The 24,520-nt window shown below is 41.8% G+C and overlaps 1 long non-coding RNA gene across 1 annotated transcript in view; it reads right to left on the bottom strand.

Annotated features, from left to right (window-relative positions):
• LOC134756814 (uncharacterized) overlaps window positions 1–24,291 on the bottom strand; it is a 28,038-nt gene extending 3,747 nt beyond the window's left edge. The window contains exons 1-2 of the long non-coding RNA XR_010130071.1: window positions 20,573–24,291; window positions 19,677–19,833 (exon numbers count right to left, since the gene is read on the bottom strand). This is a non-coding gene — a long non-coding RNA (uncharacterized lncRNA). The remainder of the gene's footprint in view (window positions 1–19,676; window positions 19,834–20,572) is intronic.
• Window positions 24,292–24,520: the final 229 nt, after the last annotated feature.

The raw sequence follows: 24,520 nt of genomic DNA, 5'->3' as shown, positions 1-24,520 counted from the left end.
AGCCAGGGATCAAACAAGCTGTGAGGGAAGAAATGTGGAACAGGGAGATAAAACTCCTTTCTACTGGGAAAACAGTTTTGTTCAAACTAAATAGGGAAGAAAAGAAGGAAAGGAGAATGTTTGGGTTGGGAGGAACTGGTAAGCGTTTAACTGATTGGATGGCAAACAGGTCTTTGAATTCATGGTGACTGCGCTTTCTCCCTGGTGGACTCCATTGCGACTTCTGCCCAGCATCCCTGCTTTCCACCTTCATCCAGTGAAAATCAGCCAGAGAATCTCATCGCCTTGGCCACAGTCAAATGAGTACACCTGTGCCCAGGACAGACCATCGGAATCCTTCCTTGGAATCTGATGTAAGGATACTTGGAGGAAAGAGCTAATTTTTCTCTAAGTGGCCTCCCCTGGGGTGGGAGGCTGCTGCTGTGACTGCCAGGTCTGTCTGCCTAAAGGAAGCAGATTTGTAGGCCAACATAAAGAAGCTCAAGCTCACAGAACCTGAGTTTCTGTCACTTGCATCTGAACGAATTCTGACTCACATAGTCTCATTTTACAAGTCAGGGGAGAGAAGCCCAGACAGGCAAAGGAACTTCTTGTGGCCACCTAGCAAGGGGTCTGGGGCTCCCAACCTTGCTCAGGGCCATCCTAGCTACACCCTGCCACTCATTTCCCCTGTGTGGGCTCGAGGTAACCAATGCCCTATGTTCAGAGTTCACTCCCAGGAAGAGGAAAGACCGCAATCTTCAATGAGTTCCCTCTCAGTCCCCTTCATCCTTGTTCTTTCCCCTCCCTTATCCTAAATTCACAGGGAAGAAAAAAAAACTACATGACTATGCATTCTCTCTGAAAATCTACCAAAATTGGGAACTCAGCCATTCCCCTGAGCCCTGCTCCCGGCTGGTACCGGTTAAGACGTTTCCATTTTTTTCGATAAGAACTTGCGTGGTGAGATTCCACATGTGTTTGAACAACGATTCATGTTTGTCTCAGCCTCCCTCTTGCTGAAAACCCCCAACTGCTTTGCAAAAATGATACTTGCCATTATCTCCATGGAGAAGAGGAAAACAGAAGGAAGCAGGGGTGTTTCTCCCAGGTCCTCTATCACAGCTACACAGAGAAGCGGCGTCTTGATTCACACCATGTTGGAGGCAGCCTTGGGATCAACCCCTGACCTAAGCCCCATTTAGTGACCGTGCCAGGGGCGTGAGTTACTTCCTGTCCTGAGCCTCCTTTTTTTTTCACCCATAAAATGGAGAGAATAGGAATGTGATTCAGTGAAATCCTGTATTCAGAGCACCTGACACAGGTCTTGGAACACGGCAGGTCCTGCGTTAATGTTAATTTCCTCCTCCTTCCTGTCTCTGCTGATGAGGAAAAGAGTGTTTCCTGTGATACACCACTCTACCTGCTCCCAAGTAAGCCACACAGAATTATCATATCTTCTCATACATAAATATACATCAGATGAATGGTGTAACATTATTAGCATAATGAATATTCTAATTATGGCTCTAACATTAAAGCTGGCACCAAACATTAATCTCTAGGGAATACCAATTGCCAAGGTTGTAATTACCAACCTGTGATGGGGGGCGGGTTACAGAAGGGATTGAACTTGTGAAATCAATGAGCCATTACATTTTTCAAAACACAGGAGGAAATCTATTACAATAGAGCATTCACACACACACACACACAACACACACAACACACACACACACAACACACACATACCACCATCCCGCCACTCTCATATCATTTCTTTTTATATCACGTTACTGAAATGACAGAACAGGTGAGTGCCATAAATTTAACTAGTACCACTGACAGAAGATTTACGAAGGCTAGGAGCTGGCTAGGAAACTTCCCCATATTTCCCTAACAACAGCCCTAGGCAGGTTTTTAGCAGAACCGTCCCGTTTCTCACTTGGGAATCTGAGGTATAGAGAGGTTAAGTAATAATAATTGTAACCAAAACAAAAAGTAACACTTTTAAGTGTTTTTTATCAGCAACATTTCCAGAGTGATTTACACAAATTATAGTTATTATCACCCCTGTTGTATTCCATGATACAAACACTTAACAAAAGTCATTTGGCTAAACTTTGGTGGTGCCAGCGTGAAACCAAGGTTGTCCTGGAAATGCTGAGAAACCCTTCCCAATGTCCAAGCTCACACAGGTCCATAGTCAGGAAGCTGTGATTCAAACCCAGGTCTGGACTCTGGAATATGGCAAAGTCTACACTCTACACAATCATTTCTGGCATTCAGCAATTAATGTGACATGATTTCTTATGGGTTTCTGGAAAATAAAAGAAATATAGGTTCATCTGGTTGCCTAACTGAACTGGAGTGCTGATCACAGAATTTCTGGTAAGCCAGGGCAAAGTCCATCCCAGGCATTGTCAGGAACCAGACTTGAGTCAACAACTCAGATGGGAACAAATGAGGTCACAGCTTATAGTTTTAGAAGACAAGAATATAGGCAGAAGAATGTGCAGATGAGGCTAGGGTGCTAACACTGGGGAATGCATACACGTCTCAGCCATCTCATCAGGAACAGGCCTGGCTTTGTCTGGAGTTCAGGGTTTAAAGCCCAGCTTGTCCACATCCTTATTTGTTTTCTGTAATGCACCTGAGCCCACTCTTGGCCTCAGGCATCCAGGGGCAACTGAGGTCCAGAAGCCTAAGCCTTGAGTGGATATTGTACCTGCTCAGTTAAAGAAAGTGTGTGGGCCTCCATCCACAGGCACCACAGGCGCCACGTGCTGGGCCAAGTCCGTGTCCTTCTGTGTGTTCAGCACTGGAGACCACGTGGGGCAGAGCATCCAAGAGACGGTGCTTGGACCTCCTTTGGGGTTTCAAGTGAGATCCTTCACAGCCACAGAAGCCACGATCGTTTTTCTCTCTACACACTATGCCTTTGCTTTCCCCAAATCCCAATCAATCCTTCCATCAATGTGCCCATTCACTCAGGCACTCATGTGTTCATTATTCAGTGCGCATCCTTGATAGGTGTAGACGCTGACCCCGCCCCAGCTCTGGGAGTGAGCATGCTAGCCCGGCGTCCTCTGTGGTTTGATGAGGGCCAGGCATGATTAAAGTCCATTGGAATTAAACCTGGATATTTGCTGCTGGGGATTACATGGGGGCAGCCTGAAAACAAAGTCTCAGAGGAAGCCGAAGCCATGCGATGCAGAGAACAAATGGGTCCGATGACGCCAGCCAACCCAGCTCTCCGCTCCCGACTCCCTGGCACATTTCAGTAGGCAAAGCCAATAAAGCCCTTTCTCCATCCTTTTTTTTTTACTTTAAATCTGCTTCAATTAGGTTTCTTGTCATTGCTTCTGGAAGAATCCTGACTTATAAATTAGCCTTCAAGGCCCAGCTCATAGCCCGCTTCCTCCGCAGAACTCTTCACTCGGTGAAAGGAGAAAGCAGCCCCTGCCTGGCTCTATTGTGGATTGAGAGCCATGCTACTGTGTGCTTTCTCCTAATGCCTTCTCAGTCAAATGCTGAGCTCCTGAACCAGGCAAGCCTCTCATTTTAGATTCTGGGATGCCACAAGACCTGAGAGTGCTGAGTAATAAATGCTCGGTAAACAGGACTTCCTGCCTGTTTACTGTCTAGCACGCGTTTACCCGCTCTGCTTTCATTCAACAGAATTTTTCCCAAAGAAAATCCCTATCTGTCCCCTCACCATCTTTCAAAGGGAATATTCCACAAACTAGCCCTATTCATGCGTTCAATCAGTGGATATTTCCTTTAGCGCTTAGTATGTGCCGGACCTTGGTGCTGGGTACAGGTGGCGCAGGTGTCAGTATGTCCTCGTGGCCTAGTTGGCAAACAAGTGGCCCTCAGTGTGAGAAAGGTCATGGCAAAGGATGAAGATGCTATAAGAACCCGCAGGAGGAAGCACCACCTCTAACTTTGATATGATCTGCCATGTGGCTGCTGATGCAGAACTGGAGACGGGATCTGGATGTACAGACAGGTGGGGATGATAGGAGGCAGAAAGAACTGATAACTTCAGGAAAAATTAGCATGCTGTTTGTATAAGGGAACATATATTGAAATCCATCTGTCATGGTCTCCAAGAAGATTCTACAATATAAAATCAGTATAAAAATACAAGAAAAAATAAGCACTCACATGACATCATAAATAAATAGGTTTGGCAAATACTCACTGAATTGGCAATTTGTTACCAGAGGCCACAAACTCATGGCTCCCTTCAAATTTTAATTTAAAAACTTACAAATGCAGAGGAAAACATCTGCACTGTATTTCCAGAGGAATACAGCCCTGTGACCCCAGAACCTTCCATTCTCAGTTTCCCAGGGAACCAAATCAAAGGAATCCATCTTGATATGCCTCCTCTCTCTGAAATCTTACAGCAAATTCATTCATTGACTGCTTCTAAAACCCTGTATATGTTAAGCAATATGTTAGATGACCACAATACAATGGCATATGTTCCCAGAACTTCTAGTCTGATGGCAGATCGAATCAGGAAACATTGATCACTTGCTACGCACTGTGAACCGATGATCATTTCTATGGAATGCCACAGTCAGTGATGACAGCCTGATAATATTCTGACTGTCCATTGCTTTGCTGTGTATATTGCAATATTTGCCTATCTAACACCTGTGGGGGAAAGGACCATGCTGACCTTTTAGGGTCCTCTCACCACTCTCAGTCCAGATAGTGTGGGTGGGGCTGGCAAGCAGTCCTGACCCCTAGAAAGGATAGGATGCCCAGGCCTAGGCAATGAGAACATTCCATCACTCTGTCCGCAGCCACTGGGTCAAGGGAGAATGTGACCCAATATGGGCCAATTAGAGCCAGAGCATCAACCTTGAGAACGCTAGAGACAAACAGGAAACTGAAGATTGCTTTCCATTGGCTTACTGACCTGAGAGGACAGAAGCCTGAAGTCTCCTGGATCCACTATGTGGGGAGCATGCCCCTGAGTATGAAGCCACGGGAAGGGGACAGATTCTGTCCCAATGATTTCAGTAACCACTGCTCTAGTTCTGCTCACTGGAACCAGATGGTTCTGCCCTGACACTTTTCAATTGCATGAACCCACAGATTCCCTCCTTTGGCTTAAGCTATAGAAAAGAATTGCTGTCACTTGCAATCAAAACATCTTAATTAACACTGTGTTGAATCCACTCAACTCTGGGGTAATCAATTAAGGTGAAGCCGTGTATCTTTTCCTGTGTCCTCCACTGGCCCTTGTCCAGTGCTCCCTGAAGGACCCACGCAGCAAGTACTCACTAGGAGGACGAACAACCCCGATTATAACTTTACAGGGTAATTCACATGATGTTCATGGAGCAGGACCCACATCCTGGTTCAAAATATTCTAGCAAACAGGTATCACTGACTGAGTCTGGAGGCCATAAAGTTGTTCTTAGCTTTGTGGTTTCTCCCCAGGGCAAGCTGGCTCTGGGAAACTAATAGGTTCAGATGAAACTCACAGGAGAATGATTAAAGCAGATGGTAATTTACTAATAACCACAGTAGCTGCCAGTCATTGAATAGTTACCATGAGACAGACTCTAGCCTAGACATTTACACATCTCATCTCTGTTGCTGTATTATAGGCTCAGGAAAGAAAAACAACATCCCTCATCCATCTTCTCTTTCAGAAAGGGTCATGACAGCCAAGGATGGCTTTGTAAGCAGATGCCATCTGCTGATGCAGCCGAAGCAGCAGGTCCCTTACTTGCCGAGGCCCCTTCCACGGCCCTGCATGCTCTCCTTGGAGGGCATGGAAGGAAGAAAGGAGGGGGCGGAGAAGGAAGGGTGCAGCTCTGCCCCAGCCTGGGGTCTTCCTCTTCGCCCTGGCGATGGTCCTGAGCATGGGGCAGAGTCGATAGGCTGCAGCGCTGTCTCTACACCACACCAGTGTCCAGCCCCTGTCTCTGACCCTAACAGGAAGAATCTGAACAAGCAGCTGCTTTGGTCCTGCTCCGTGTTTGGAGGTATCACGCCCAATCTCACTCTCAAGGGCCAACTCACCCCCAACAATGGCAGGGGTTGGAGGGCAGGGTGGTGCATGGACCTGGCTAAGCAGCACCAGCCACTGAGGCAATAGTGTGACAGCCCGTGCCTAGTGAGACCCACAGGTGACAGTTGCCCAAGGTCATCTCTGGGAAGCAGCTCTGCACAAGCAAGAAATGGCAGGGGCGGTCCCAATGACCGCAGTGAAGAGTTCTGCAGGTGAAGGGGACGTCCCTAAACAACCGAGAATCCACAGCAAGCTCCACCAGCCATCCCTGAAGAAAGACTGAATTCTTCCCACTCACTCAAAAGGAAATAACATTACAAAACTGTTGTCATATGAAGAGGCAATCACAGGACATGAAGCCAAAAATCTGGAGAAAAAAATATATACTATAGAGGTGTGTTGGGCAGCTAGCTAGCAATAGTGTGCTATTTGTGGGGGGTTCTGTCATGACAGTGATATTTGTCAATTTTTAAATTTGTTGTGTTTTTTTGCCCATTCTAAATAAATTTTTATGCCCATTCCTCATTGTGTATTTAAAATCTGTACTTTTCTTTTAAGAGAGCACCAAAAATTGTACAAGCTTTTGACTCCACACAACCTGGATGTACCCTTGGCTTTGAGAAATCCGACATCAAAAGTTAACTCCCCATTCCCCAGCATGAGGCCTACATCTGTTTTCTTTATCAATAGAAATGCATCCCTTATTTTTAGACCTAAAGGGGGAATACTTTTGACTACTTTGTTTTTTTATTTATTTTTTATTTTTTATGTATATATTTTTATTATACTTTAAGTTCTTGGGTACATGTGCACAACCTGCAGGTTTGTTACATATGTATACATGTGCCATGTTGGTGTGCTGCACCCATTAACTCGTCATTTACATTAGGTATATCTCCTAATGCTATCCCTCCCCACTCCAACCACCCCACAACAGGCCCTGGTGTGTGATGTTCCCCTTCCTGTGTCCAAGTGTTCTCATTTTTCAATTCCCACCTATGAGTGAGAACATGCGGTGTTTGGGTTTAGCCTAACAAGGTTGATGAAGGTGAGAAACGCCAGTTCAGTACCTGGAATTCACCCCTGGGGCTGCAAGAGGGTGACAACCCCTGACAGACAACCAGTCAGAAGGAGAAGTGGAGGTGTCCAAAGAAAACGTGAAACTATTCCACGGTTGTATACAGGATCAGTGCTGAGGATAAGAACCCTCTTCCCACTACAGCCAGCTGATTAACTGCCAAGACAAACCTGGACTCCACCTAATCCAAAGCTATCAAGTGGTGGCCACTTCCAAGTTTCCCTACTCTATGTCCACCCCCAAACCCACTATCACCCAAGCCTGGGTGGCTTTCTGCCCTGATCTCCGCCATCAGCCACTGGCCTGTCCTTTCTGCCGCGTTTTCCATTTCCTCCTCCCACCCACAGCGTGGGAGGGAAGAAACTCCCAAACAGAAGCCACCTTAATCCTACTGGCCTTCAAGTTTAATTCCACGCATCCTCTCCAGATAACCTCAGCCAGCACCCATCAGCTTCCCTAGAAATTGCCAAGTCTGAGCTTCTGTTTATAAATTCCCCCCCAGCCTGCAAGGGAATGCTCTCTGTCCTGGTCTTCCCGGTCTCCTCCCTCATTTGCCCAGGGGCTATCCAGTCCTCTTCTTGCACAAGCTGGACATGTCACCACCTCTCCCACCCCCTCGTCAGGGTCTCGTATTGGTCCAAGAGTTGCCACACAGAATTTGAGTCCCTCTGAAGGCCCCCATTCTCTGCTTAAGAAGTAAGCCCCCAAACAGATGGATGTAAAAAATCAAGGATGCAGAAACACTCCATAGAAGTTGGTATAACTAAAATACTTAATTCATTGATGTGTCTCAAGAAGGGAGAATTGATAAAGCCATGGACTTAAAAAAAAAAAAAAGTGAACTCTGCATGCTTGTAATGCAGTGGCCAGCACATGCCCGATGTCCCCTGGGAGAGGGCCAGGCTTGCAGTCTGTTGGGATACCCTGGAGCTGGGCTATCAACTCCTCTGGGAGGAACTCCCCAGCAGATCCACCTGCTGCAAAAGCTCCTTGTGAGAGCAGACAGATGAGGGGGCCACTTCCTCAAGTGGGCAAGCAGCTGCCAAGAGTGTGATTTAAAGGATGCTATGAAGACACTGTGCCCCAAACATCTCCCCGCTATGCCCCCCAGCACACCCTGGCTGGAACTAAAGTCCCCATCATTGGAGCTGCAGGCACCCAGCCTTCTCAGTTACTGAGCAGATAATGCATAGATGTCTTCACTGACCTTCTGATCCCCAGAGCCTAAATGCAGGTGAGGGGTAAAACAAGCCCATTTCCTGCAAGGACAGGTGGGGCACACACAAAGAGTAGGATCTCACTCTGTTGCTTACTTCTGTTCCTTCCATTTTCTCCCCTCTGCCATGCCACATTCCACACAGGATTCAAGGCAGCGCCAGGCCTTTTCTGGCCTCCACCATCATGAGCACATCCCAGGGGTCAGCATGAAGAATGCTGTACCGGTCCCTTCAGAAGGTGACTGAGACCCAGTGCCGAGGGAGCCAGAAGAGGCAGGAAGGACACAAGAGCCACAGGGGCTGTGCTAAAAGCCAAAGGCTAAGATGGCCCAGGCCATGCCAGGGAGGGGTTATGAGAATAAAGAGATGTTATTTTGCAAGTCTCATCCCATGCTTTCTGTATGAGCCACCTCTGCAGAAGACCAGCCACCCCTTCTTATCTCCACTCTACCTCAAACCAGCTCCTACTTTGCCCCAGCAATTACTTCCCTGTATCGTCACTTTACACATCCAGTTCTCTACTGCCTGGCAGTGATTGTTGAGCAAGAAAGTTATGAAAGCATTTTAACGATTTTAAAGACACATTAAAAATGATAAAAGGTGGAACACCAAATATTTGCATTCATGGCTATACTATCATTTTGTAATATAAGAAGTGTATATTCAATTTTTAAAAAAGAAAAGTCTGTTAGGAGAATATAGCACTGAATAACTGTAAACACTCCCCAGGGATTTGGAAATGAATAACATAGACCCTCTCTCTTTTTTCTAAAGAAATTTAGTAATTATATTGCTGCGAAGTGCAAACTATTCAATATACTATCTGGCCACTGAAATTCAACCAAGAGACACTAACAGTCACCTGCTCCCTTTTGGAAGGTCTGTTACATTTCTACCTCCATAATGAGCGGATGTGTAAATGTAAAAGAAAAAAAAGTGTTGAGGCCACAGTTATGTGAAGCTCCTCATCCAAGCTCTTCAGGTAAGCAAATTACAGAAATCATTTTCCATCCAAGGGTCGAGGCTAATGCAATAAGCCCGAATCAAATACGACATGGAGAAATCACATATGCTGATGCTAGATAAACAAACTAAGCAAACTTTAACTTACCAAAGAACAAAGGGGTAAAATGATATTGAAGGAAGGTTATGTAATTTCTGTGTTAAATATTGGATAAGGTACTCACAAGCAGTTCTTTACACATGGCCACAGACTCACTTTTGCGTATGATGCTATTCACATTGAAACATTAAAAATGCTGTTGATACTTAATATATCTCTGTAGTTTGTGTAATGACATTAAACTGTTGTACTTTCTATTCATACTATTTTTAATTTTTATGCAATAATCATGTCAGTCAACCCAAAGATCCTAACTCAATTAACTATACATAGAGAATATTCCTGAAAATTTTATCATTAAGATTTTGACATATTTAGCACCACCTGATGGTACAAAAGAGAGATGGGAATGGGTCTTAATATCTGAACCACAGAAAGGGAGATTATGTCTTCTTATATTAATGTATATGTTTTAAAACACAAAATATTTTGAGAATTTTAGGATGGGGCATCAATTTAGAAGAGTTTCATGTAAAATCTATCAAAATTATATTTATATAGAAAAAGGAAAACTGAGAATAAGAATTCACAAATCACATCATTATTTCTTCATATCAAAACATTTTATTTGATAATCTAAGTTATAAAGAATAACCCACATACAATTATGTATTTAAAAAAACCCTTGAAATGCCAAAAAAAATGCCAATAGAGAATACCAAATATCACACACGTTGCAACATGACGCTTCCCAAAATTTGGACTCTTCCATATTTAAAATACAAAGACTTAAAATATGATGGAGAATTCCAGTTTTACTATGAAACAGAAAAAAGCTATTTTAACCCTCTTGCAAAACCAATCGGCAAGTTGTGACAAAATTCAGAGGCTTAGGCAACCCAAACTATAACATATGAGGAATAGAAGCTGAGTCTACACTCAAACAGGAGAGAGGGTTCCAGGGCTACAGAGTTTAGACAAGGGTTAGAAGGCAAAGGTCCCAAAGGAAATGGCATACTCACAGAGTCAAATGAACCTCCGTTGTTGGGGACAGCAGGGAGAGGTGGGGAGTGGGTGTCTTCCATGGACGCAGAAAAGGAAAGCAAGACATGGTGAGCTAGATGGGAAATCTATCAGACATGCCATAAATGCAGGAAGCAGACTGTCAGTGAGGCAGGAGGCAGAAGAAATAGTATTATGGGCAGGGTTGCATCTACACATTTCAGATGACTTTCAAAGTAAAGCCTGGAAAGAATGCCCTCAAACAGGCTGTGTCCTATGAAGAATTCCTGCTAACGCATTCATGGCCCTGCCCTCCAGTGTGTCACTCTGCAATTAACTGGACCAGAAATAATTTGCTTCATTCAAATATAATTATAAGAAAAAAAAAAGCCAGCACCCAGATGAATGAAAAGAAAAAATACTGCAGGAAAAGAAGTAAATCTTACATAAACGAACGACAAACATCAACTAGAAATATGTTACTATGGAGAAGCTCAAAAGTGTGATCTATAACATATAACCGTGTGTTTAAAAGAATTGAGCAAATCACCTTGACAGAATATGATCTCAAAGTAGCTGCAAGAACTCAGGAAAACTATATTTCACCAACAACAGGTGATAAAATGAGTTGGTAGTACTCAGAAAATATTTGGAAGAGAAATTAAAACCATCACAGAAACAAAAGCCCCACTGACAGCAGTTTTGAGGAACAGAGAAACTGGTAACCTAGCAAGACATAGCAATCAAAAGACTGAGAAATGCAATCAATCAAAATAAAGTTAGAATAAGCAAAGGTTTAAAAGAGCCAGAGAGAAAATGAAAGATAAGAAAGACAAACCAAGAGATCCAACATATGCCTAATTGTTATCTCCGAGATGAAACAGTTAAAATATGTTTATATTTGTATATATCTAAATACATTAGGAAAACTTTTGAAAAATAAAATGTTTTAATCTACAGAATCAAAAAACATATCCCAGAGAAAATTGAGTCAAAAAAAATTTAAGAAATTGAAGACTAAGTGTATTCTATAAAGTAATAAAAGAGAACATTAAAACAAATACAAACTTTGAAAATTGTGGAAACAAACACACAGATAAGAAAATATTAGGTCACAAAGAAAACCTCAATTAATTCCTCAAATTAGAAATAATAAAATGCCCTGATCACAATGAACAAAGCTAGAAATTAGTAATAAAACTAAAACATAAAACTAACAAACAAATTCCTACCACTTGGAAACTTAAAGGCTTTTTCTCAATTCATAGTTAAATAAGAAATCAAAACTGAAATTTTGTTATAATTAGAAAATAGCAAAAATTAAAATGCTAATCAGTAGAACCAATGGGTTACATCTAGAGTGGAACTCAGAGAAACACCCATAACCCCAAATACATATATTAATAAACAGAAAAAACTAAAAATATTTGAACAGTTCATCCAAAGGAAAATAATAGAAAATAGATCAAGTAAAGTCAAGAATAACAGAAGGAATGAATTAGTAAGCATAAAATGTGAAATCAATTAGGAAACTAAAAAATGATAGTAATGATAAATCCAAGAGCTATAAATAACTGAATATATATATAAGTTAATTATTTTCTAACCTAATTTTAACAAATAAAAAATACACAAATAAACACTGTAAGACATGATAAAGGGAGAAATTTTAGGACTCATAAGAGATCACTTTACTGAATTCTCTGTAACCCTAAGAATCTGAGTAGGTGAAATTATTTTCTAGAAAAGATAAATCACCAAAACTTTCATCAAAAAATTTAGGAATTCTAAGTAGACCAATTACTCTAGAAGAAATAGAAAGAATTGTTAAAGTGCTAATACCTCCCCAGAGAAGTGAGTTCAGATAGCTTGACAAGAGAATTCTATGAAACCTTTAAAAAACAGAAGTCTCCAGCATTCTTTCAAACTATTCTAGATGGTGAAAAAATAAAAAAGACTCTTTTTTTCTTTTTTTGAGACAGGGTCTTGCCCTGTTGCCCAGGCTGGAGTGCAGTGGCGCTATCATGGCTCACTGCAACAGCCTCCGCCTTCCAGGCTTAAGCAATACCCCGACCACAGCCTTCCAAGGAGCTAGTACCACAGGAACATGTCACGACGCCCAGCTAATTTTCCGGATGTTTTGTAGATATGAGATCTCACTGTGTTGCTCAGGCTGGTCTTGAACTCCTGAGCTCAAGTGATCCACCTTTGCCTCCCAAAGTGCGGGGATTATGCGTGAACCACTGTGCCCAGCCTCCATTCTTTTTAAAGCAAGCATTATATTGATGAACAACAACAAAGAGGACCCAAAATAAGAAAATCTCGTTTTAGAAGAAAAACGAAAAATCCTTAACAGAAATATTAAAAGAACAATATATGACAACCAAGCAATATAAATTTCAGAATGTAAGAATTATTAAATATCACTGAATCTATTAATATAAATCATTATATCAAAAGAAAAATCAAAAGATCATCTCCATATGTGATGGAAAAGACATTTTACATAAGTCAACATCCATTTCTATTAATTAGTCTTAAATATGGTAATAGGTAGATGATTCCTCAATTTGTTATAAAAATATAACATTTATTTTAAAATGCCAATTAAATATGTGTTTGTGTATATTTAGTTTGTGCGGGTGTGTGTTATCTAAAAGTCAGACTTTCTAATAGAGGAAAGCTAGAAGCTTCCAATTTAGTCAAGAAAAAGATAAGAAAGCTCATGATCACAACTACTGACTTTGTTTCACAGGTATTTGGCCATCCAACTAATAAGAAAAATACATATGAAGTATAAAACTTGGAAAAAAGAAATTCAGATTATATGACTTTTAGCTTGGAAAATAAAAGGAAATCATTGAAAAACTATCACAAACAGATAATTTAGTAAAATAGCTGGATGCATATTTTATATAAAGAAATCAGTCACTTTCCAACTCATGATCAGATTGATGAAATTCAATATGCTGCTATAGACCAAGTTCATATTGAACTTCAGCATAGGATTTAAAGTGAAAATAGCAAAGCACTGAAGTATTTTTACGTAGTAAATTACTGGCCAGGCACAGCGGCTCATGCTTGTTATCCCAGCACTTTGGGAGGCTGAGGCGAGTGGATCACTTGAGGTCAGGAGTTCAAGACCAGCCTGGCCAACATGGTGAAACTCCATCTCTACTAAAAATACAAAAAATTAGTTGGGCATGGTGGCAGGTGCCTGTGGTCCCAGCTACTTGGGAGGCTGCGGCAGGAGAATAATTTGAACCCAGGAGGTAGAGGTTGCAGTGAGCTGAGGTCATACCAATGTACTCCAACCTGGGTGACAGAGTGAGATTCAGTTTCAAATAAATAAATAAATAAATACATTTGTGCCCTCCCCACCAAAAAAAATTGAAAATAACCTATGTAGACACATAAGCTTACATATGCATAAAATATCTATAGAAGGAAACTCCTAACACTGGTTGCCTCTAAGGAAGGGAATCAGATATGGAAGGGAGGCCGCCTTTTCACTGCACTCTCTTTATACTTTTGAGTGTTGTATCATATGCATATAAGAACTGTCCAAAATATAAATAAAATATATTTTGACCAACATGAAGGAAATATATACTTATTGGCAGTGTTTCTCATTCCACAGTTAGTTCTTAAGGATTCTTATCTTTGGAGCCTTAAAATACTCCTAAAAATTCTGGGTCTCAAAATTTATATCTTGGAAACTGTTGAGAAAAACAATAACTATTCTAATCATGATTCTAACATTTAAAGTTGTTTTAAGCTAAAAGCATAGCCTCATATCTTTTTATGTTGCTTTTAACCACAAAGCATCTTAGCATCATTATAATGTGACTGTGTCATCCATTGTGTGGCATTTTGCCCTCCTCAGAACGGAGGGAGGGAGGCAGTGGGTCAAAACAACATGAGTCTGCATGGGACCTGCCCCCCAGATCACCAGGACTCAAGCCACAGTGCTGGCACCTACAAGCTGGTGACCCTGAGCAAATTCTTAACCAAAGTCCCCGTTTGTAAAATAAGGATGATCATAGCCTCCCTCTCAAAAGGCTGTTGTGTAGACATTGAGTGAACTCACTCTTACAGAACACCACACAAGTTACCAGCCCGTGGTAAATGGTATAGACGTGCAGCTAGGATGGTTTTTCAGATTTGGGGTCTCAGCTCAGTTCTTTTGGAAAGTGGTATGCCCTCTTAGATGGCCCTGCTGAGGAAGACGAGCCCACGCCGCTTGACTCTTTCAGTCCCAATTCCCCGTTTGTGGTTTCTTTGTGTGGGAAGGTAAGAAGTCTGAAAAGCAAGAAACGCGTGCCCTACTTCTGAGTGTGGTAAAAAGGGTACCCACAGCCTGTGGGCTCCTCCTATTTTAAAATTCTAATTCTCAAAAACAGAAACCACTGCTTTCTTCCATTGGGTCAGCGAGGCAGTGGATCACTTAGCAAAATTATTTTTCACTTTAGAAGAATCATGCTGATTTGTATACAAAGAAAAAATAGGCTTTTTCAATGCACAGTAAACTTAACTAGAGACTGTAAAAAGATCATCCTTATATCCAAGATAGCCATTAAATTACAAACTACAATTACATTTTCTTCTACTACTAATTGTTTAGTGTTAAAAAGGGACCAAGGAAATAAAAATTTAAGAGTTAACTGATTCTCCCGCAAACACGAACTTAGCCTCTGTTCTGTGCCAGGCAATAGTGCTAATTATTGAGTATGGAAAACAATATCAGAGTTCATTCTTTTGAGCAGTTCAGCCTAGCACCCCCTCTAATGTGCCTCAATAATCAATGTTTTAAGATATCAATTAAAGAAGGTTTAATTTTGTATCATATTTGCATTTTGGAAAACATATCTTACTCAGATATTGTCTTTACAAATCCTGGTTTCTATCTGTGTCGCTGAAACACCCTTTTCTACTTTTTGCCTAAAGAACAAATCAAAAGTGGGTCAAATGTCTTCTTCAGAAACTTGTCCCAATACCCCTCCATGCCCCCATCAACTCCGCTAGGTTGGCTGGTACAGGGCCTAGGCTCTCTGGGGTATCCTTGCCATAGCCCTGAACGTGCTCTGTTACCAGAGTCTCTCTTTCCTGAGAAGCCCCCACTCCTTGAGGGCATAGATTCCATTGTCCTCATCACTAGATTCTCAGCACCAATTACAATGCCTGGGCTGCAAGAGGTATTTCATAAACGGTGGATGAAGGAATGAATGAGCAGTTTCAGAAACATTCTGGCTCTCACTTTACCCACCTGGCTCAACCTCAGCTTCCCCCTGGGATTTCTATGGCATGGCCACTGTCTTAGCTAAAATCCACTAAGCACTGCTGACAGTGCTACCAGCAACTATATGCAAATCTAGAAAATCCTGACAATCTGTAGGACATCTTTAGGCCATATCATTCTCTAATAGATTCATATCATGATTTATCATTTGAGTAGAAACAGAACATTTGGGATTCAGTGAAAATAATTTGTTTTGGGAAAAAAAAGGATAAAAATATCCAAGAATACCCAAAGCGATAGTAATAGCATGCAGATGTTCTTTGTTATGAACTTTACTGTCAGCGCACTGTTAGGAATTCCCTTCTGTCCTTGAAAGAATAGACTTCGAGTTCCACCTGAAACCGCAAAGTACACAAATGCAAAACCGCACACACTAATGGGTACAAAATCATCACCAAACCAAAAACAGGTAGTAGCTTACAAGATGACAGTCCATCTCAGTCATTCTAGGCAAAGCCTCCCATGCATGGTTCTCTGAGCCGTTTGCATCTCTTTCCTTCTGTTGGTTTTTGGGCATTTTTCTACTCTCTTGATCATTTCAGTACCAGCAGGAGGGTAGGAGAGGCAAATAGAGATGAAATCATAATCCTCTTTCCTTCCCCCTCATGGTATTTATGATAAAAGGCTTGAGGGAAAAGAGAGCTAAATTTAAGAGCTGAAATGAGGGCTTTGAATAACCCTAGGGTTTTGATTATTCATGGCAATGGCTCTCTCCTGTTTTCACAGACATTTGATTCAAGTCAACAAGTGCATCCTGAGAATCTATTCTTTCCCAAACAAAGTGCTAGGCATTTTGAGAAATACAACAGAACCAAAGATTTCAGCTCTGCTCTCAGGAAGTTTTTTGTCTCTTGAGCAGTACAAGGTTGACATATGTGAAATAACCATGAGCCATTAAGACAGTAAGGATAATCAAAGATCCAAATAAATAGAATAAATACACGTACGATGGAAATTCCCAACGTCAGTTGCACACGCTCAAACTGGCTCTTCTCTCTCATCCCCAGCTACGCAATGGCTGATGAGAACTGGCCTAGAATCTTGTCTCCCTCTTTTATAATATATTAATACCAAGAGCAGCAATACACCAAAGTTCAAATATGGTAAAAAAATGATGACAATGCAAGATTTTTTACTAACAAAGATACCCTGAGAGCCTGGCAACCAGGCCATGCCAACATTGAAAGGAATTAATTTTTTTGGTTTCCAGCACTGAAGCTTCTCACTCAGGATTCCAACAAACCACTCTCGCTGGTGACCTGAAGACCCAAACAGTCACTATCTCATCCCTGCCCCGTAAAGAACGCCACACAAGGGCACTTGCTCTACAGTCGTAGTCAAATAGCCAGTGGGAACGCTTTGTTCCAATTTGGAATCTAATTCTGTGATACGCGTAGATTATAATACATTGCAATTTTTCTTCATTCTCTTTGCATGTAAATTAATCCACTGCACTGGAACTACTACTTAAAACAAAGGGTGTTGATTTATAGTCAGTCTCTCCCTCATAAATCACACCTGCAGCGTGGTGCTCAGGGCCCGCTGGGCTGTGCTAGCACTTACCTTTTATAAATGATTTGGGGTGACCTCCCATTGTGAAGCAGCCTGATACAATCCCATTCTCCCTTCCCCCATTCACTTTTCCTTGGCTGGTTATTCCCACAGGGACTTCAGACCCTGTGTTTGCAAGCATGCCAGTTGTGTTCTGTTTTGTTTTATTTTTTACATTAAGGAGTGCCAAAATTAAAATCTATGGCTTTGCCCCCCTGTATTTGCTATCTATAGAAATACAGCTGTGCCTCTTGTCCCCTCCCTTGTAACCACCATGCCTTTCAGCATCTCATCTGGGTCACTTTTAGAGTCAGAAGTCTGACCTTTCAAGAGCCTAGAGTGCGAGGGGGCAGCCGGCTTTCTCGTTCAGCAGAGGAAGCTGGCTAATAACCACAGAAGTTCCCCCATGAAGTGTTCTGCTGGGTCTTAGGGGAGAAATGCTCAAAGTCCATCATTTCCCGTGCATCTGGTTTCCCTGCCACTTTCAGAGACCTACAGGAAGCCAGGCGGAAGGCGTGTCAAGGAAGCAGGGACTCAGGATAGCAGCCATGCCTGGGAGAGCTAAAACCAGCCCTCACCAGACCCTTTCCTGATGGAGTAGGCAGTGTCAGGAGAGAAAAGGGTAACAACATGTTCTTAAAGCCCACGGTAGTGACAGCAGGTCCCTGAGCCCAGATCTGAAAACTTATTTATCTTTCCTGAAGTCTTGAGATGTTAAAGTTTCCTAGTACAATACGCACAGCAGAGCTGGGAGAATCCCCTGTACATATTGCCCTGTTGTTAACGGCTGTTATAATGGTAATGGTATTGTTACAAGAAAAACTTTAGATAAATTAATTCAACAGAGTTTAATTGAGCAAAGAACAATTCTCCAATTGGGCAGCGCTTGGAACCAGAAGAGAGGCTCAGAGAGCTCCCCACTCTGCAAGTGTGCAGGCAGCATTTATGGGCAGAAAACAGAAGTGTGGTACAGAAAGGGCCTGACTGATTACAGGCAGCCTTTGCCATATTTGAATGTGGTCTGAACAGCTGGCGGTCTGGGATTGACTGAAGTTCAGCTGCTGTGATTGGCTGAGACTCAGTTATGATACAAAAGTATACTTCAAAGGTGGGCTTTCAGTGAGTTTACATACTAAGTTACCTTGCAATTTGTTACCTAGGGACTCAAGGTAGGGAGGCCTCCTCAGGCCACATTTAGCTTAATTTAACAGTGTCATTATTAACAAAAGTGAGGGGTGGGCAGCTTCACCTTCCTGGTAAAGGGGATGGGAGCCTCTGGTCGGCCTCCACTGGGTCACCTCGGGCAAGCCACACAACCTCAGCAGGCGTCACTTTATTTTCTAGTGCAGTCAGCACAGGGGCCATGTTTTAACTTACTTCTAGCTGTAAAGTTAAATTATTCTGAGATGTATGCAATCAAGGAAGATTGATGTTTATTAGGAAAGCACTCCCCCAAAAATTTGGTGTAAGAACCAGTTAAGTGTTACCTAGTGGGAAACATTTGGGACATACTAGGTTTCCTTATGGCAGGCCTTCTCAGAACCTTTTTTGGGTCTTCTTTTTTTTTATTGTTTTATTTTATAGGATTATTTAAGTTACAAAAAAAATACATGCTCCTTATAAACAATACAGAGGTTACTTAATTAAATATGGATAACCTCACCTTCGTTACTCCAATACCAGCCCCAGAGGTAAACAACACTAGGGTTTGGTATGTCTGCATCTTCCCAAAATCTCAGGTCCACCAGGACTCTCTAGGAGGAGGATGGAGCAAGAAACCTTACCCAAGTTGTTTGACCATCCTACCGTTTTTCACATAGCATCTCACAGGTCTATGTCTTGTTCTGGTTTACATACTAAGGGAAATCTTGAAATAAAGCTAAGGATTGCTTTTGATGGAATAAGATTCTTTTACCAAATCTGTAAGAAATCCACACAGGTAAGAGGTCAACAAAAACAACACTGTTTAGACCCCAGATCACAGGACCCAATCATTCCTTTTTATTTTATTTATGTATTTATTTTGAGACAGAGTATTGCTCTGTTGCCCAGGCTGGAGTGCAGTGGCACAATCTCAGTTCACTAAAACCTCCACCTCCTGGGTCCCAGCGATTCTCCTCACTCAGCCTCCCAAGTAGCTGGGATTACAGGCGTGCATCACCACAACCAGCTAATTTTTTTTTTTTTTTTTTTTTTTTTTTTTGTCAAGACGGGGGTTTCACCCTGATGGCCAGGCTGGTCTCGAACTCCTGACCTCAAGTGATCCACCTGCCTCAGCCTCCCGAAGTGCTGAAACCACAGGTGTGAGCCACAGCACCCAGCTGATCCATTCATTTTTAATAAGATTTGGGAGAATCTTTAAATCACCAAGATGCCGCAAATAGCGTCTCTGAAGTAGGCTCTCAGACCCAGTGTCCAGGTTCCTCCCAGCTTGGGCTATCACTTACCCTGTGTGTCCTCAGCTTCTCCAAGCATCAGGGATGGAAGATGGTGGGACTCAAAACCACCCCTGCCACACATACAAAGGCTGGCAGAGGCTGACACTGTGATCATTAGGTTCCCAGCTCCAGCAGCCCCTGGCGCAGAGCAGGTCCTTGGCAAGCACTGTTGAATTTGTGGAGGAATAAATACAACACTCATTAACAAAATGAGAAAACAGCTAACAAAAATGTAAGGCCCATCACCTGGCCTGGCCACTGGTCAGAGCCTCTGTTCTCCAGCTTGTAATATTTTACTTAATCAACACAAAAATACCTCTGAATTCACCAGTACTATTCCTGTTTTGCTGAGGGTTCAAGTTTGCGTGACTAGAAGTCCAAAATCTTGGTTCTATAGCTTCTGATTACAAGCCAAGTCATCACACTCCACCACAGTTGCCTCTATCCTTCCTTCCCCCAAGTCCTGCAGTCTAATCCTTAGGGATTGTGGATTGGGCACGACAGAGTGCAAGACAACTGGATGCAGGCAGCACACCTGAGGTCTGGGCAGATTGAAGGGTAACTGTGCGGTCTTTAGCCTAAGTGAGCTGTCACAGGTTTCACTCTATCAGCACCCCCACGACACTGTCTATTTCATCCTATCTTCCATCCAACCTTCAGCCTATTCTCAAATGAAAGTGATTCCATTATAGTGGCAACCTTGGACATTTTCCAAACATAAATAGCAACATTAACACATCATAACCGAAAACACAGGGAAAATATTACTACTACTGTATGTCTTCCCAGGTCACAGACTGAACTTGATTACGTACTGAAATACAAAATGTCCACGTTGGCCTCTAAACCATAGATCATTGAGATGCACTATCATTTATTCACTGAACATGTACTACAACATGTACCTGTGCCGGATCCTGAGTGAGACACCAGAGATACAAAGGTGAATAGGACAGGTGCCCTGTCTTCTCGGTAGTCACAGGCTGGAGAGGAGGCCAAACCTGCATTCAAACCATCACAGCACAGTGAGTACCTAATAGTGGAGGAATTAAACCCAGGTGTAGACAAAAACAGAATCAAAACAGCGACAAAACATTTGCAATAAAATCCAGGAAAAAATAGAAAATATTTTTAAACTGAACCCTAGGAACTGTATCTTAGGCCCAACTATAAAACCTGCTCTGGTTTAGTTTCCGTAGACTTACAAGTTTCCATTTTCCACATCCAAATGTGCACAGAAGAGATTCAATACCTGTGAGGTTCCAGTGGATTTCAAAATGCACTCACCTCTTGGTAGTGAAACAAAAGCTTATTCTGGCGAAGAATATCTCATGATATGTATGGAGAAGATTTCAAATATCCAAGATTAGATTGACAGATTAAATATTTGGTGTTGGAGTAGTATAAAGGGTTCTGAATCTTCAGAGGGAATGTTCTCAGCAGAGGACACAGCAAATTCAAAGTCCCTGCAGCAGGAAGGGGCATGGCCCAGTACAGAATATTAAGGTCAGTGTGGCTGGAGACAGGCAGCCAAAGGGAAACAAAGACACAAAGGCAGAGAGTTAGACAGCACGGTAGGTAGTTGTTTTAGGACATGAGGACATGTCATCCTTTTAGGACATGTCATCCTTTTAGGACATGAGGTGTAGTCCTTTTAAGATATGAGGCGTGGGGGAATTTCACCTTTTCTTTTTTTTGAGACAGAGTCTCGCTCTATCACCCAGGCTAGAGTGCAGTGGTATGATCTCGGCTCACTGCAACCTCCGCCACCCGGGTTCAAGTGATTCTCCTGCCTCAGCCTCCCGGGTAGCTGGGACTACAGGCATGCACCACCATGCCCAGCTAATTTTTTGTATTTTTAGTAGAGACAGGGTTTCACCATGCTGGACAGGCTGGTCTCGAACTCCTGACCTCATGATCCTCCCTCCTCAGTCTCCAAAGTGCTGGTATTGGCTTGGTCCCGGGTGGTAACATTGGAAATTGTGAGAATGGTGAGACTAGAAAGATACTTTGAAAGTAAAGCCAGTAAGGTGGGGTGTTAGATTAGATGTGAGGGTAAAGGAAGTGGTTAATCCTCAATGAACCCTGGGTTTTTGGAATAAGAAACAGGGTGGATGGTGATGCCATGAAGCAAAATAAGTTTTGAGGGATGAAAGTGGGAATCAACAGCAGAGCTTTGGCCTGGTTAGTTTTGAGATGACCCTAAGACATTGAAGTGGAGCTGCAGAACAGACAGTGATGTGTGAATGTGACCTCCTTGGCAGGGTCTGAAGGAGGGATACCTTTATGGTTCATCATCATGCATCCTTTCACTGAATCTGCTAAGCAGTGATATGGTGAGTCTTGTAGAGTAAATAATTATCCACATTTTCCAGGGAGAACACTGAGGCTCAGAGAGATTGAGTTAATTCAACAAAAGCCGCATCAACAGGTAAATCATACCTCTGAGAATACAACCTCCACCAGCAAGTCTAGTGCCCTTTCTACTATACCACAAAGAAAACCACAGAGAACGTAGCAACAGAGGGCTAAGAATAATCTGAAATTAGCATATCGGAAATTCCTGTTTTGATTACTTACCCATTAATTTAAATTTTGGGCACTAAACTCAATTATAATCATTTTATTATTATTATATTATTATTATTATTATTATACTTTAAGTTCTGGAGTACATGTGCAGAACGTGCAGGTTTGTTACATAGATATACACATGCCATGGTGGTTTGCTGCACCCATCAACCCGTCATTTACATTAGGTATTTCTCCTAATGCTATTCCTCTCCTAGCCGCCCACCCCCCGACAGGCCCTGGTGTGTGATGTTCCCCTCCCTGTGTCCATGTGTTCTCATTGTCCAACTCCCACTTATGAGTGAGAACATGCGGTGTTTGGTTTTCTGTTCTTCTGTTAGTTTGCTAAGAATGACAGTTTTCAGCTCCATCCATGTCCCTGCAAAGGACATGAACTCATCCTTTTTTATGGCTGCATAGTATTCCATAGTGTATATGTGCCACGTTTTCTTTATCCAGTTTATCACTGAGGGACATTTGGGTTGGTTCCAAGTCTTTGCTATTGTGAATAGTGCCACAATAAACATACATGTGCATGTGTCTTTACAGTAGAATGATTTATAATCCTTTGGGTATATAACCAGTAATGGGATTGCTGGGTCAAATGGTGTTTCTGGTTCCAGATCCTTGAAGAATCGCCACACTGACTTCCACAATGGTTGAACTAGTTTGCACTCGCACCAACAGTGTAAAAGCGTTCCTATTTTTCCACATCCTCTCCAGCATCTGTTGCTTCCTGACATTTTAATGATTGCCATTCTAACTGGCATGAGATGGTATCTCATTGTGGTTTTGATTTGCATTTCTCTAATGACCATTGATGATGAGCTTTTTTTTTTTCATGTTTGCTGGCTGCATAAATGTCTTCTTTAGAGAAGTGTCTATTCATATCCTTCTCCCACTTTTTGATGGGGTTGTTTGATTTTTTCTTGTAAATTTGTTTAAGTTCTTGTAGATTCTGGATATTAGCCCTTTGTCAAAATGATAGATTGCAAAAATTTTCTCCCATTCTGTATTTTGCCTGTTCACTCTCATGATAGTTTCTTTTGCTGTGCAGAAGCACTTTAGTTTAATTAGATCCCATTTATCTATTTTGACTTTTGTTGCCATTGCTTTTGGTGTTTAAGTCATGAAGTCTTCGCCCATGCCTATGTCCTGAATGCTATTGCCTAGGTTTTCTTCTAGGGTTTTTATGGTTTTAGGTCTTATGTTTAAATCTTTAATCTATCTTGAATTAATTTTTGTATAAGGTGTAAGGAAGGGATCATTGTTAAGATGTTCTACTAGCTATCCATTATCCCTTCTTTGAACTTATAATCAGGCAAGTGTCTATAAAAACTGTGTAAGACTTTGAAATGGACCAGAAAAAAAAAGATTGTAGTCTGTCTTGCCTAGTTCACCCTTCCAAGTTCTCACTAACTTTCCTTGTCTTTGAGCTATTTTACAACTATAAACTGTAGAAAACTGATAGTAATGCAGGTGATTTGTGTCCATAGAAATGCAAATTGTGTTTGGTGGTGATGCACTTGGTTACTTCTCCTGGGATATTGACCAGTTTTGTATCTATTTGTAAATTTACTTCAGTGTCCCTGATTGCCTATGTATGCATATTTTAAATTCTCTTTTGAACTGGTAGTAATATCTTATTGGTTCTTTTATTAATAAATGAGTTAAAGTAAAGCTTTGATAGCCATTCATTCATGTTTGTATAAGTCATGATTTCAACACTTTTTAAAAATTATGTTTAACATAGATTACTTTTTAATAATAGAAATGTTAAAATCATTTTAAAAATGTTCCCCCAAATTTTGAAGAATTTATTTTTCTGAAATAAATTGCTTACATTTTAGAAACCACTTTTCGAATTTTAGAACTATAGGTCAATGTACTAGTAAATTACCTGTGAGATTTTCTTTTTTTTTTTTTTTTTTTTTGAGATGGAGTTTCGCTCGTTGCCCGAGCCGGAGTGCAATGATGCATTCTCGGCTCCACCTCCCGGGTTCAAGTGATTCTCCTGCTTCAGCTTCCCAAGTAGCTGGGATTACAGGCGTGCAGCACCTCGCCTGGCTAATTTTTTGTATTTTTAGTAGAAACGGGGGTTTCACCATGTTAGCCAGGCTCGTCTCGAACTCCTGACCTCAGACAATCCACCTGCTTCGGCCTCCCAAAGTGCTGGTATTACAGGCATAAACCACCTCACCCAGACAACTAGTGAGACTTTCTTATATTGAATAGTTTGTAGTGAGATTAAGTTTTTCCATAGCCCACAGATCATGAATGCT

The sequence above is a fragment of the Gorilla gorilla genome, chromosome 12, assembly GCF_029281585.2.
Source record: "Gorilla gorilla gorilla isolate KB3781 chromosome 12, NHGRI_mGorGor1-v2.1_pri, whole genome shotgun sequence".
Classification (NCBI taxonomy): domain Eukaryota; kingdom Metazoa; phylum Chordata; class Mammalia; order Primates; family Hominidae; genus Gorilla; species Gorilla gorilla.
This window is presented reverse-complemented; position numbering and strand designations above follow the sequence as displayed.